This window comes from Papaver somniferum, chromosome 9 (assembly GCF_003573695.1).
Source record: "Papaver somniferum cultivar HN1 chromosome 9, ASM357369v1, whole genome shotgun sequence".
In the NCBI taxonomy this organism is placed as follows: Eukaryota; Viridiplantae; Streptophyta; class Magnoliopsida; order Ranunculales; family Papaveraceae; genus Papaver; species Papaver somniferum.
The window spans coordinates 120,370,192-120,383,541 of NC_039366.1; the positions used below are offsets into that span (position 1 = coordinate 120,370,192).

General features: G+C 35.8%; 1 long non-coding RNA gene across 1 annotated transcript; it reads left to right on the forward strand.

Moving 5' to 3' along the window:
• Positions 1-3,058: 3,058 nt before the first annotated feature.
• On the forward strand, positions 3,059-3,470 carry LOC113310268. Its single transcript, XR_003341048.1, has 3 exons — positions 3,059-3,075; positions 3,280-3,348; positions 3,454-3,470. It is a non-coding gene; the product is annotated as an uncharacterized LOC113310268 (long non-coding RNA).
• Positions 3,471-13,350: the final 9,880 nt, after the last annotated feature.

Below are 13,350 nucleotides of genomic sequence, written 5' to 3' on the forward strand. Positions count from 1 at the left end.
AGAAACTCAGGTCTAAATCTAATAATTTCTGAACTTGTGATGTTTTCAAACCTGATATATTTCTTCTCCAGTTCACCTGAATTAGAAACTCAGGTCTAACTTTAGTAATCTTAAACTGGGATGTTTTCGAGTCTGATATATTTCTTCTTCGGTTCACCCGAATGAGAAACTCAGGTCTATATTTAGTAATCTTCGAACCTGGGATGTTTGAATCTGATATATTTTTCTCCAGTTCATCCAAATGAGAAACTTGGGTCTAACTCTAGTAATCTTTGAACCTGGGATGTTCAAATATAATATATTTCTTCTCCAGTTCACCTGAATGAGAAACTCAGGTCTAACTTTAGTTATCTTAACCTGGGATGTTTTCGAATCTGATATATTTCTTCTCCAGTTCACCCGAATGAGAAACTCAAGTCTAACTTTAGTAATCTTCGAACCTAGGATGTTTGAATCTGATATATTTTGTGTCCAATTCATCTAAGTGAGAAGCTTGGGTCTAACTCCAGTAATCTTTGTACCTGGGATGTTCAAATATAACATATTTCTTCTGGAGTTCACCCGAATGAGAAACTCAAGTCTAACTTTAGTAATCTTAACCTGTGATGTTTTCGAATATGATATATTTCTTCTCCGGTTCTTCCGAATGAGAAACTCAGGTCTAACTCTAGTAATCTTTGAACCTGAGATGTTCGAATCTGATATATTTCTTCTCTAGTTCTTCCAAATGAGATCGTATGTCAATCATAACAGGGGTAAGTCTTCAATCATCATCATTTGTATGTTTTCAATTTAGGGTTTCATCATCTTTTTCTTTTTTGTCGATTTTTAGGGTTTCGTCATCTGTTAAGTCATTCATCTAATACCTTTTTTTTTTTAAATTTAATTTTAGGGTTCACCAGAGTTGGAGCTTTGAAGAAATGATCTTAAATATGATCTTAGTAGGTATAGTGGACTTTGCAATAAGTTTTAGGTATAATGGATTTTGCACCTATTATTAAAACCATTTGAACCATTCAATAATTTTTCTCTTTGACACATAGCAAGAACCTAACCATCATGAGAGAAAATTCGGCCTATATATAAAATTAAATTAATAAGTATTTTCAGACTTTACCGACATACGTGTATAAGTCATTTTATATATTTGAATACATGAGAGAAAATTCGGCCTATATAAAAAAATTAATTAATATGTATTTTTAGACTTTACCGAGAAAAAATAACATTTTATGAGGAGTCTTTGGGTGGGTATAAGAATTCTATGTTTTATGTAATATAGAAAATATATGAGCTCCTAACCGAAAATTAGCTTGTGGCACTTTGGTTTGATTCTCGTATAGGTTGCCTGACCTCTCAGGTTCGACCCCTTCCCTTCATTAGTTTTTTTTTGAGTATAAAAATCCAGTGGCGTGCAGCTCTACCACTACCCCACTTTAATCGAGTTACAGTTCATGTACATGTGCGAAACACGCAAACAAAAAATCGTGTCCCTATATCTATTAGGTTTTCTTTTATGAAGTGAAGTTATAGAAGAGAGAGAAAATCAGTCAATCTTATCTCTTTTTCATTCTCCTCCGCCTCTTACTCTCTCCATTTTCTCTGTGAACATGTAACCCTAACCTATTATATGTGTTTTGTGTCTATCTTACATCTTCTAATATTTCTACAATAAATCGAAACGCGATCTGATCGAAGAAGAAGAAATTTTGCTTTTTTATTTCTGTTTATACTTACTCTGAACAACAGCTAAGTGAATCTATGAACTGATTTCAGTTTCAGTTGTTTTTTGTTTGATCGATTATGAGTTACTTTTGATGACATATTTCTAATCTTGTTTTTCTGTGTGATTTATTAGGTTTTTTCGAAGGAGAACGAGTAGAGGAGAAACCCTAAATTTATCAGCAAGAAGAGAAGAAATCCTAGCCTCTATTTTTGGAACCAAAGTGAGTTCTTTTTCGGTTTTCTTGGTGAAGTCAATCTTTCAACTCAGGTAATGTTTTCTCAAAACCCAATTATTTTTTTTAACAATTTGATTTGGCTTATTGATTTGATTTTGTGTTATTAGTAAGTGTTTTCTGATGGGGTTTTTATTTTTGAAGGTTGTTGTGAAGGTTATATATAAATTTGAAGGTTATATATAAGGAATAATGTTTTTCTGTTAGTATGAGTTAGCTGTGAAGGTTCTGCAGCTAGTTTGGCCTTGTTTTGTGTAATTTACTATTTTGGCTGGCTCCCAAAAGAGGGGTGAAGGCACCAGTGGCGGCAAAGAAGAAGACCGTAAGTTTTAGTTTCTTGTGAACATGTTCACCAAAGAAGCTATTTTACTAAATATGTAGCTTTCCCTGCTGAAGATGGAATTTTCATCTTGCATGATAAGGTTGTGAACCCTTTATTTGAAAAGCGTCCAAAACAGTTTGGTATTGGTGGTGCATTACCTCCAAAAAGGATTTGCATAGGTTCGTGAAATGGCCAAAAGTTGTCCGCATTCAACGCCAAAGGAGGATTTTAAGCAACGTTCGAAGGTTCCACCTGCTTTGAACCAGTTCACAAAGACCTTAGATAAAAACCTTGGTATGTATGTCGAGTTTCGTATATGTATTACATTTATTATGTCTCTGTGATGCTATAAGAACGATACAGTTGATTATTTCTTAGCAGGACCTGACCTAATTGCATTTGCTTTTCCAGGAAAACGACAAAGTTGGAGGACGATTTATATAGTTCGGTTACATATTACTTGGAATGCTTGTTGGAACTGCAATATGGAAGAGGAGAATCATATTTTTTGAACAAAAGAGAAGGTCAATTCATTGCCTGGCATATCACCTATTTTACTACCGATCATCTAATTTACTGCTGGGGTATTGAATTTTTAAGCAAATTTCTCAAGTATAAGTCGGAAGTGTCTAATTTACTACTGATTGGTGCAATTCATTTCCTTGCAGATCGGACGATGGTGGATGCTTGCCTTACAGAAGGTGCTCACTACCAGGACCTTGTGCAGGTGCATAACTCATAAGTGTTGTAGATTTGAAAGACAATCGACACGCAAGAGAAGGCAAAGACTGTTATGTGAGTTCTGTCTTTTAGTCTACTTATATGTTATCTATTTAAGTTTCTAAACATATGTTATATTCCCTCAAACTTAGGAATATGAATTCTCTCCAAGTATCAAACTTCATGAAGAGATATCAATAATAATGTAGTTATTTACATTTCGTTATTCTGTTTTTATCAAAACTTGTCATTAACATGTTCAATTTTTACTATTTGTAGCTCATGCGTGTTTGATGCCAATGCTGGAATTACTTGAAATGATAAATTTGTCTATGCTCGCGTTAAATGGTATGATAAAAAATCTTATTGATTCATTTGTATATTTTTATTCTCTTGCAACTTCTTATCTCATGGTGTATTAATTAAGTTAAGCTTGTTTTTTCTTGGTTGCAGCTCACAAAGTGTTGGTTCTGAATTGTGCTTGGTTAAATAAAACAATTTTTTGGTTGCAAGTATCATAATGAATATACCTTTGTTCTTGTATTTCCACAATGTATGTATGAGTGTTGAAATGTGTGTCGCAGCCTGTGTTTCAGGATAAATTGTGTCGCAGGCCTGTAAACTGGAAGCCCAAGTCCGTTATAATGGATCTGGACTATCCATTTTTTTAGTTGTAATTTAATGAATTGTCACGGAAATAATTGTTATAAAAAGTGTTAGTTAAAAAGAACAGGTGTCATCATCTGGGTGTTGATATAGGACGATGACACGTGTTGCTAAAAGATTTGTTACAAGAAATAGGTAACACTTATAAGTGTTACTGTAATCGTTACTACAAGAACACACGTGTTCTTAAAGGGATCGTTGCAATAATATACTCACATCTAAACTGTGACAGTTTTCGTGACAAATGAGTCACGTGTCGCTTTCCTAAAATTAGGTCAATTGTGGTTAATAATTATTGTAACGTATTTTATATGTGACTGTATCTGGATCTTGTCACAGATAAAACCGTTACAAAACACGATCACAATTATTAATAACGGCCTATTTAGTACAGTTATAACCGTTACAAATTCAATAAGTAACAGGTATAGCCTGTGACAAAATCCTGGAAATGGTGTAGTGATAGTTCACGGACGCAAACACATATGTCCCATGACATATTGCAATATATAAAACCGTAAAGATTAATACTGCAAACATCATCTTCCAAATCACTTTAGAATTTAAATAAATAAATCTAAAAATATTGCAAGATGAAAACGTTGGACATAACTATGTGTACTCACAATAATGGCTATTCCAAACCCTAGTTATCCTTCTTAAACAAAAACAAGAATAAAAATTCTCACAAGAAGATTTACTAGACATTAAGATCTTTGAAAAATTCCTTATCGTCCCCGAACTCCTTGTCGTCAACAGCCATTGGAACATATAGTTCATGGAGGAAGGAGTCAATACCAACAAACCGTCTTGGATGATGATGTCGAACCAGGGCCTTCTGAAATTCTAATGATCTTAAAACACAAGCCTTTATTTGTTGAATCTCTTTTCTTGCCAGCTTCAACTCTTCAAGAACATCAGAAAATTCTGAGAATTAGAAGGAACTTCTCTTGGCTTCCTCACATTCCTTCTTTTTCTTTTCAAAGTTAGAGACAAAGGAGATTTCTCTTTTTCCTTAGTGATTGATGGCTTAAAAATCATATTGATATCTTTTCCATCAGAAGACATGATGCTTGGAGTACCCTTATGCAACCGGTTTTGTGAGAGGAATTCACAATCTCAACAAGCAGTCTTAAGATATAAAGAGTATCAGAGAAGGAAAAAGGAATGTAGGGTTTCGAAACCTTTAAACAGGTTCGTACACGTCCAACTCACAACCCTATAAAGAGTAGAATTGTCGATAATGACCCTCTTCTTTTGGCAAAACGATCCTTTCCAATATCAACAGTGATATGGAGAAATTCCAAAAGCCAAACAACACTAAGCTTAAAAAAATAAAACTAAATTTTTTTATTTTTAAATCCTGAGGTGTGCAAGATCTTGTCTCTTTTGAACAGACACATGAGACAAGATGCACAAGACAACACAATCAAGTTGTGTTGTGGTGAACAACAATCTGTCCACCATGACCCTTTTGGTTGGAATTCATGGAACTCTGCCTTTCCTTATGTTAGACCATGTTTTCTTCTCTAATGGTCTAAATCTATCTTTGGAAACTAATTTCTTCGAGGAAGATAAGATCTTACATTTCTCAGCTGTTTTCTTCGCTAATTTAAGCTTGGTAGCTAGACGATCTGCTCTTCGTTGAAGCTTGTTGACATATCTCATCTTATGTTTGTACTTGAAACACTTTGAAAGTTCATGACCCTTTAGAGAACAATAGGAGCATGTCAACGCATAATATGAGTCAGGCGCATGTGAAGTGCAAGCTGCAAGGCACAAAGTAGATCCTGAAACATTAAATATAGAGTTTCCAAAAGAAGGGTCAATTGATTCTTCCATCTTGATTGGGTTCTCTTCTAAAATATTATCAAGATTGATGTATATATTGCTACGATTATCAAAATCAATATTTTCACATAGAAGAGCAACACTTGATTTCTTGTCTTCATCAGAATCATAATTGTCAGACATCTCATCAAGTGTCGCAGCAATACCTTTGTTCCCAGAGTATTTTCTAGGATTTGAGCACTCGTTTGCAAAATGACCAAAACCCTTACACTTAAAGCACTGAGGCATATCCTCGTCATCAGTTTCATCTGTGTCCCTGTTTTTAGGAGGAATACAATTATGAGGTTTGACTGATGCCTTTGGCTTATCTCTGGAGAACCGTTTACTTCTCTTTAACAGAAGATCCCTAAACTGACTTGTGATCATCGAGACTGATTTGTCAAGATCTTCATCTGATGAATTCGTCTCAAAGTGATCATCTTCAGAGATATACACATTTTTACTTTTATCAAGTAACTTTGTGTCTTTCAGTGCTTTGAACGCAACATCCTTGGATTTGGACGAATGTTCGTGATCAAAGATCTTTAGCTTCCCAACCAATGTATTTCTGGAGAGGGTATCAAGGTTATTTCCCTCAACGATGGCATGCTTCATAGAATCGTATCTAGATGGCAGCGATCTGAGAATTTTCATCACAATGTCCTTTTCAGGAATAGTCTTACCCAATGTAAAACATGCATTAACAATTTCAGACACTTTGTGATTAAACTCATAAAATGAATCTTCATCTGCCATACGAAGGTTTTCCCAATCGGAATTTAGGTTTTGAAGCCTGGCTTCCTTTTCACTGGTATTTCCTTCGAATACGGTTTCTAAGATATCCCACGCATCTTTAGACCTAGTGCAGTTTGACACATGGTGCTAAAGATTTGGGGTAATGGCATGTATGATAGCATTCAAACAGTCGGAGTTTTGCTTTGCATCAAGTATCTCAGCAGAATCGTATTCGTCAATATTCTCTGGAAGATTATCGTTACCTATTGCCACAGCGGGAGCATCATAGCCATTAACAACATATACCCATGATTGAAAATCACGCGCTTGAAGAAAAGCTCGCATAGAAATTTTCCACCATAAGTAGTTTGAGCCATCAAAGACTGGTGGTACGTTAATAGAGATAACACCTCTGTCCATAGAGTCAGATCGCTACAAACACAGACTTTTGAGGTCTTGAACGTGTTTGCCTGCTCTAATACCAATTGAAAAAGCGGGGGGTCTAACAACCTCACCCAATATTTCGATTAACAATCTGTATGGACTAACTTCAATATACTTTCTAGAGAATCAACTAGACATTCAGTCTCAATCTAGATAAAAGTATATCAAAGAGTTAATATCTCAATCTCTCGATTTGATCTATACTCAAGCAAATGGAAATCTTCTAGTTTTTATCAAATACTAGAGAGATAACTTGGATGGTAGCAAAGACCAATATCCAAGTGTCAATCAATTTAAATCAACAACCAAAGGTTGGATATTCTAATTGATTAATCTTAACGCACAATCTATGATATTTCAATTATATAACAAAATATAGTACGGAATAGAAATAACATAGACACCAGAAATTTTGTTAACGAGGAAACCACAAATGCAGAATAACCCCGAGACCTAGTCCATATCGAACACCACACTGTATTAAGGCGCTACAGACACTAGCCTACTACAAACTAACTTCGGTCTGGACTGTAGTTTAACCCTAATCAATTTCACACTGATTCAAGGTACAGTTGCGATCCTTTCGTCTCTGATCCCAGCAGGATACTACGCACTTTATTCCCTTAGCTGATCTCACCCACAACCAAGAGTTGCTACGATCCAAAGTCGAAGACTTTAATAAACAAATCTGTATCACACAGAAAAGTCTATGATAATAGATAAATCTGTCTCCCACAGATAAACCTATGAGTTTTGTTGCGTCTTATGATAAAATCAAGGTGAAAAGGAACTAATTGATAACCAGACTTATATTCCCAAAGAACATCCTAGAATTATAAATCACCTCACAATTATCTAAATCGTATGGTGGCGAAACTAGATATTGTGGAATCACAAACTATGAGACGAAGATGTTTGTGATTTCTTTTTATGTTGCCATATCAGAGATATAATCTCAAGTCAATTATTCAATTGAACTCGTACGATAGAAAATGGCAAGATCAGAACGCTCAACTACAAGAGAAGTAGTTTTGTCTGGCTTCACAATCCCAATGAAGTATTTCAGTCGTTAACCTACAGTGTCTCGAGAAGAAACCTAAGGTTAAAGGAGAATCGACTCTAGCAAAACCAACTAGTACCACACAGGAGGTGTGGGGATTAGTTTTTCCAGTTGCTAGAAGTCTCCTTTATATAGTTTTCAAATCATGGTTTGCAATCCAAGTTACCTTGGTAACAAATTATTCAATATTCACCGTTAGATGAAAAACCTGATTTAACCAAGCTAATATCTTTTGACCGTTATATCGAAACTTAGCTCGTCACACACAAATGAAATGTATTTCATTTAGGTTTGAGTAACCGTACCTAAACGTGTACACTTAGTTGGTTCACAAATAGTTAACCAATGGTTAGCCATATGAGCACTTTCATATTAACCGTATTCATCTTTCTCATAACTTGTTCAAATGACTCATAAGAACTAGTTTAAGAGTTGTCAATTGCTTAGGTCTTTATGAATAGACACAATTGAAACAAAATCGGTTTGATTCACTTGAATCAATTCATGAACATTATAGCCACGGTTTGCAAAGATTGCATTCCTTATAATTTATTGTTTTAAGTTCATGAACTTCCGATTTGAGAAATAACCAGATTGGGTACGCGTACGGGTACGTGTACCATAGCTACCAGATTTGAGTTTACAAACTCAGTAGAAATTTTCGGTTCAAAAACTTCCGTGGGTACGCGTACGGGTATGCGTACCTAAGGTGATTGGTTTAACATTTTGCAAACTTACAAATTCAGCAGGAATTTTCGGTTCGAAAACTTCCGCTGGTACACGTACGGGTACGCATACTCAACCTGTCTCCTTCACCAATACCGTATGCACACATATGCACACACTTGGTTTCCGGCACATGAATTTATACACTAATGTGCGAACACACTATATATGCTTATATCCATAGTTGGTTACGTAAACTCAACTGTACATTTCAAATCATTGAAACATTCTTCTATAATGTTATAACAGTCGTTATTCACAACTATCGTCATCAAAGCTATTTTCAAGATTGAAACGTCATCATGACTTTCGTCACGGGTAAAGATGAAAAGTGGTTAAAGTGAAAGCTTACCAACACATATTTCGAGAAAAAGATAGGCCAGTAAACTCGGCTTGAAATATCAAATGTGTATGTATGAAAACTATCATACTTATACGACTTTGTCTCAAGAGTAGGAGATAGAGTAGATAGACTTTTGAGTGATAGATAAGTTCAAGTCTCTACATACCTTTTAGTCGGAAGAAGTTCCACTGGTTCCTTGAGTAGTTCTTCGTCTTCGTAAGATGATCGCCATGGAGTCTGGAGCTCAACTACACTAAACTGTTCTAAACAGAGACTTAGCTATAAGTAGTCTAGAAATCAAGACATATATTTTTGACAACTAAACTTGACAAACATGCTTGGGATAGCAACGCACGCGAGTTCGACCGAGAAATGATCTAACAATTAGCTTTAGTGTAGGGTTTGGTTCATTGAATGATGTGTTCCAGTTTGCAGCTGGTATTGATCAAAATATAAGGGTTCGCTTATGGAGCTGAGTAAAGTCAGCTAGGAGATGTTGCTGCCATGGATGTTTGTGAGCTCAGTGCAGGGGTGATGCTGAAATGAATGAGCTGCGTGTATGTCGTCGATGATAGAAGAAGGAAATTATGACTCGAGTCTGTGGCAGTGTTGCTGAATGAAGTTACAGTGGTTGAATTGAACTCAGTTACAGGGATTTGAGTGTGTTAGTACTGGTACTGAAACTTCTATAGGTAATGGTTGTAACTTGAGGCGAGGTTGGATTGAGTTGTGCTGTTGAAGTTGGCAGGATGCAAGAAGAAGCTACAGATGAGTGCTAGGAAGCTACAGCACTGAGGTGCTACTATGGAGTTGAAGCTACAGAAGATTGATGAGACCTGCAGGTGCACTGGTGATGCTTCAATGAGCTGACCTAAAGAGGGAAACACAGTTTGAATGGGAGTATGAGCAGGTCTGAGTTTGCAAGAAGTATGGCATGAAGGCGATGCTCGGAGGGACTGAACTGACGCAATGGAGCTGAGAGCTGAGGTCAAAACACTGGAGTTGCAATCGTGTAAGCCAAGGCATTGGTGGAATTGGGTTGAGCTGAATTGATAGGTGTATGATAGGAATGTAATTGTGCATGGTTGGAGTTATGGAATGACCTGGAAATGAACCGGAATACAAGAAGAACTCTGCCAAAATCGGTTGTGACCGAGCTGACTCAGTGAGTTAGCCTGAGCTGACTCAGATGGACTTGGACCTGGGCTTGCTAGATGGGTGTTTTAGGAACCAACTTTTGGCAGAAGCTGGGTGCGACCACTGCAGGTGAAAATTTGGGTGCGACCACTGCAGGTGAAAGGATATAAAAAGAAGTTCCAACTCTTTTAATCGGGATCTCTTTTATCATCTTTTATCTTCTACTTTGGTCTAGGGTTTAGAAAGATGATAGGTTCTATCTTCCTTCTTGTTATGAACTCCTATGATATGAACACCTAGTTTTATTATTGGTTTAAGGAATAAGTTGGATTTCCAAATATGGGTTTTATGCAATGAATTAGCTTTGTCTCCATATTATCGATTACGATCCACTATTTATATTGTTAAATGATTTGAATGCTAGTTTGATCGAGTCGCGAATCGGTTGAGTTTGTTTTCATCTCTATTGCTAGATTAGGATTTGTTATACGCAAAAGTGATAAATTCCTGATTACAAGTAGCATAATTGTGAATATTTCTTGTAGTGATACATCCTAGTAGTTACATGTGAATCATAACCTTTGTTAAATCAGATTAATGCTTTTACACGTTCGATTGCTTTGATTTGCCTGATTTCAAAGAACTTAATGCATCTTGGGAATTAAACTTGATTAGTGCTTTTACACGTTAGGTTATTCTCTAAGATAGAATTCATATTCACATCTTTTAATGTGTTTGTTGATGACAAAAGGAGATTTGCGGGATATACTTGCGATCAAGGTATCCTAGGGCCTTTGATAAAAGTTGAGATTAAAATATTAATTCTAGTTATTGTGTCGAAAACATGTTTGTGATTGAAGATGAATCCTTGACCAATATCTCTTATACTTGATTTGATTTGTTTATTTGTTTATTTGCTTTTATTTTATTTTTACTTTACAAAAATCACAAAACCCCCCAATTGTTATTATAGGAAACCGAAACAACTTGACAACCTTAGTCCTCTATGTGGGAATGATCCTTTCTTGCCCTTGCTTCATTATATATTTTGAGTAGTAAGAAAGTGTAATTATTTTTGACGCCTACGACATCGATCAAATTTTGGCGTCGTTGCCGGGGAGGCAGCGGTTGTCACTTTTTTTTTTGTTTTTTAGTTTTTAGTTTTTTTTCTTATTTTTTGGTTTCTAACGTTGTTTTGAGAATCTTGTTTCAGGTACCTATTATGGACGGATCATGTTGGAGCAATGGATACAGTTTTCAACAACCTCAACACTATGACAATTTCCCACCATCTACGGGATACAATCAAAACCAATTTATTGGTTATAATGCATATCCTAGACAACCTTATAGTGATTTTCATACATACCAACAACAACCTTGTAGTGGGTATGTAAGTCAAGCACCAAGGTGGTACAATTCTACTTCTAATTGGCTTCATTCGAGTTGTATGCATATTATGAATGGATTGCAAGACATGCAACAAAGACTAGACCAACTTGACCGTGATAGAGATAACGCCACATAAGCCAATTTCTGCAACACTTTTTCTTACCCGACTCCGGATCGTAGTTATGATCATTCACCCATTCAAAGGGAAGAGTCATGGGAAAAAAAACCTATTGTAGCCAATGGTGGTAAGCGTGTGAACGTTAGAAAACTTGCACATAAATTATACAAGTTGGAAGATGATGGAGCCTCGGAAGAGCTTGTCGGTGAAATTAGTAGGACCATTCATATGGAACTTAAACGACGTCGTGATAAAGGTTGGGATACCGACAACGATTCTGATTTCGGTGAGTCTGAAAATGAAGACGAAGAAGAGTATGTTGAGAATGAGACCGTTATGACCAATATTGTGGAAGACCCAATTGAGCTTGCAAAGGATTGTAAAGAAGATGTTGATGCCGAGATTTTGGTTAAGGAAGAAACGGACGAAGAATCGATGCAAGGTTTGATAGAGGACCATGATATACAATAGGTGAATAATTCACTTGAGTTTTTCAAGGATGAAGAGGATTCCGTGATACAAGAGATTGTGATAGGTTTGTCTAACCCTTTGCATATTGTTTCTTCTTCTTTACCTCTTATTGGTTTGAATGTATGTGCTTCGAGAATATTTTTGAATGACTTTGTTTCTCGATTTCCGCCATTAGAGATACTTGATTCTCATACTATGCAGGTTTTGGAACAAGAAATTATGGAAGTTCCTAAATTCTATATTCTTTACCCACTTCCAAGTGTGGACAAGAATAAGTGTGGGGGAAACTTTTATCGGTTAATAGCTTCATTTCTGTTTTATATTACTAATATTTGTGTGAAGCTAGTGTTTGTGAACCAGGTGTTATGGGTAGATCCCCAACTTTTCAGATTATTGGTGTATGGGGAATTTGTCTTGAAAGTCGGGCTGACGACTTTAAACCAAGCGCTAAGCAGGAGGCAACCCACTGGTTTCGTATTTCTTACCTTTCTTATTGATGTATGCAAAACTTCAACTTTAAGATATTTTTGAACAATTTAGAATCAACACTAGACTTTCTAAGTAGATGGAATTTTTCTTGACGATGAGGTATATATTGGCTGAGTTCGGATTAGATGCCAACTAAATAGCTTGTTTAGTGTTTATCCTTTATTGTTCATAAGTATCTATGAGTTGGAGTATCAGTTTTATATTTTTATTTTCTTATTTTTGTATATCATGTTATGAATTTCCCACCTTAAATTTTACTTTAAATAACTAAGTTTTACATTGAGGACAATGTAAAGTTTAAGTGTGGGGGAGTGTTTTAGAGTTTTTAGCCTTGTTAGTTCTCCATTGAGTAGATATACGAAAAAAAAATAGAAAAATAAAAAATAAAATAAAAATGATAAATTCCTAAGTCTAGCAACTTGTGCCTTACACTAATGGAAACATCGTGGTTGTAGGAGTTGAAGGACCCTTTAATAAAGTTTATTCATAAAAGGACAGAGCTCGGGTGTTAGAAATAACATGATAGTTGTTACCATATCTCGGAGTCGTCACCATATCATCTTCTGTTTTTATTTTTCCATTTTTCTCTAAGTGATTTGGTGGGGCACATATCGAATTATTATCATTGCTAGGCTGAAATAGAGTGATTGAGTTACTTAAAAAAAAGACCAGACCAATTAGACCAACCGGAGTATAAAAAAATGACACTTGGATAGCAATATGTGGGTGTTGTCCCTGTCTCTGTCGCCTAAACAAGCGTGGAACGCAGGATCCACGGGAACTACCATGTAATCTGATGACAAGAAGCATGCGCTTGGATCCAAAAGATCTAATCATGTTGTCCATTCGAAAATAAAATGAAAAAGAAAGAAAGAAAAATTATTATTATTGTTCAATTCGACCGCTGGTTCCCTTGTATATGCCAGCTGAGTTGATCTA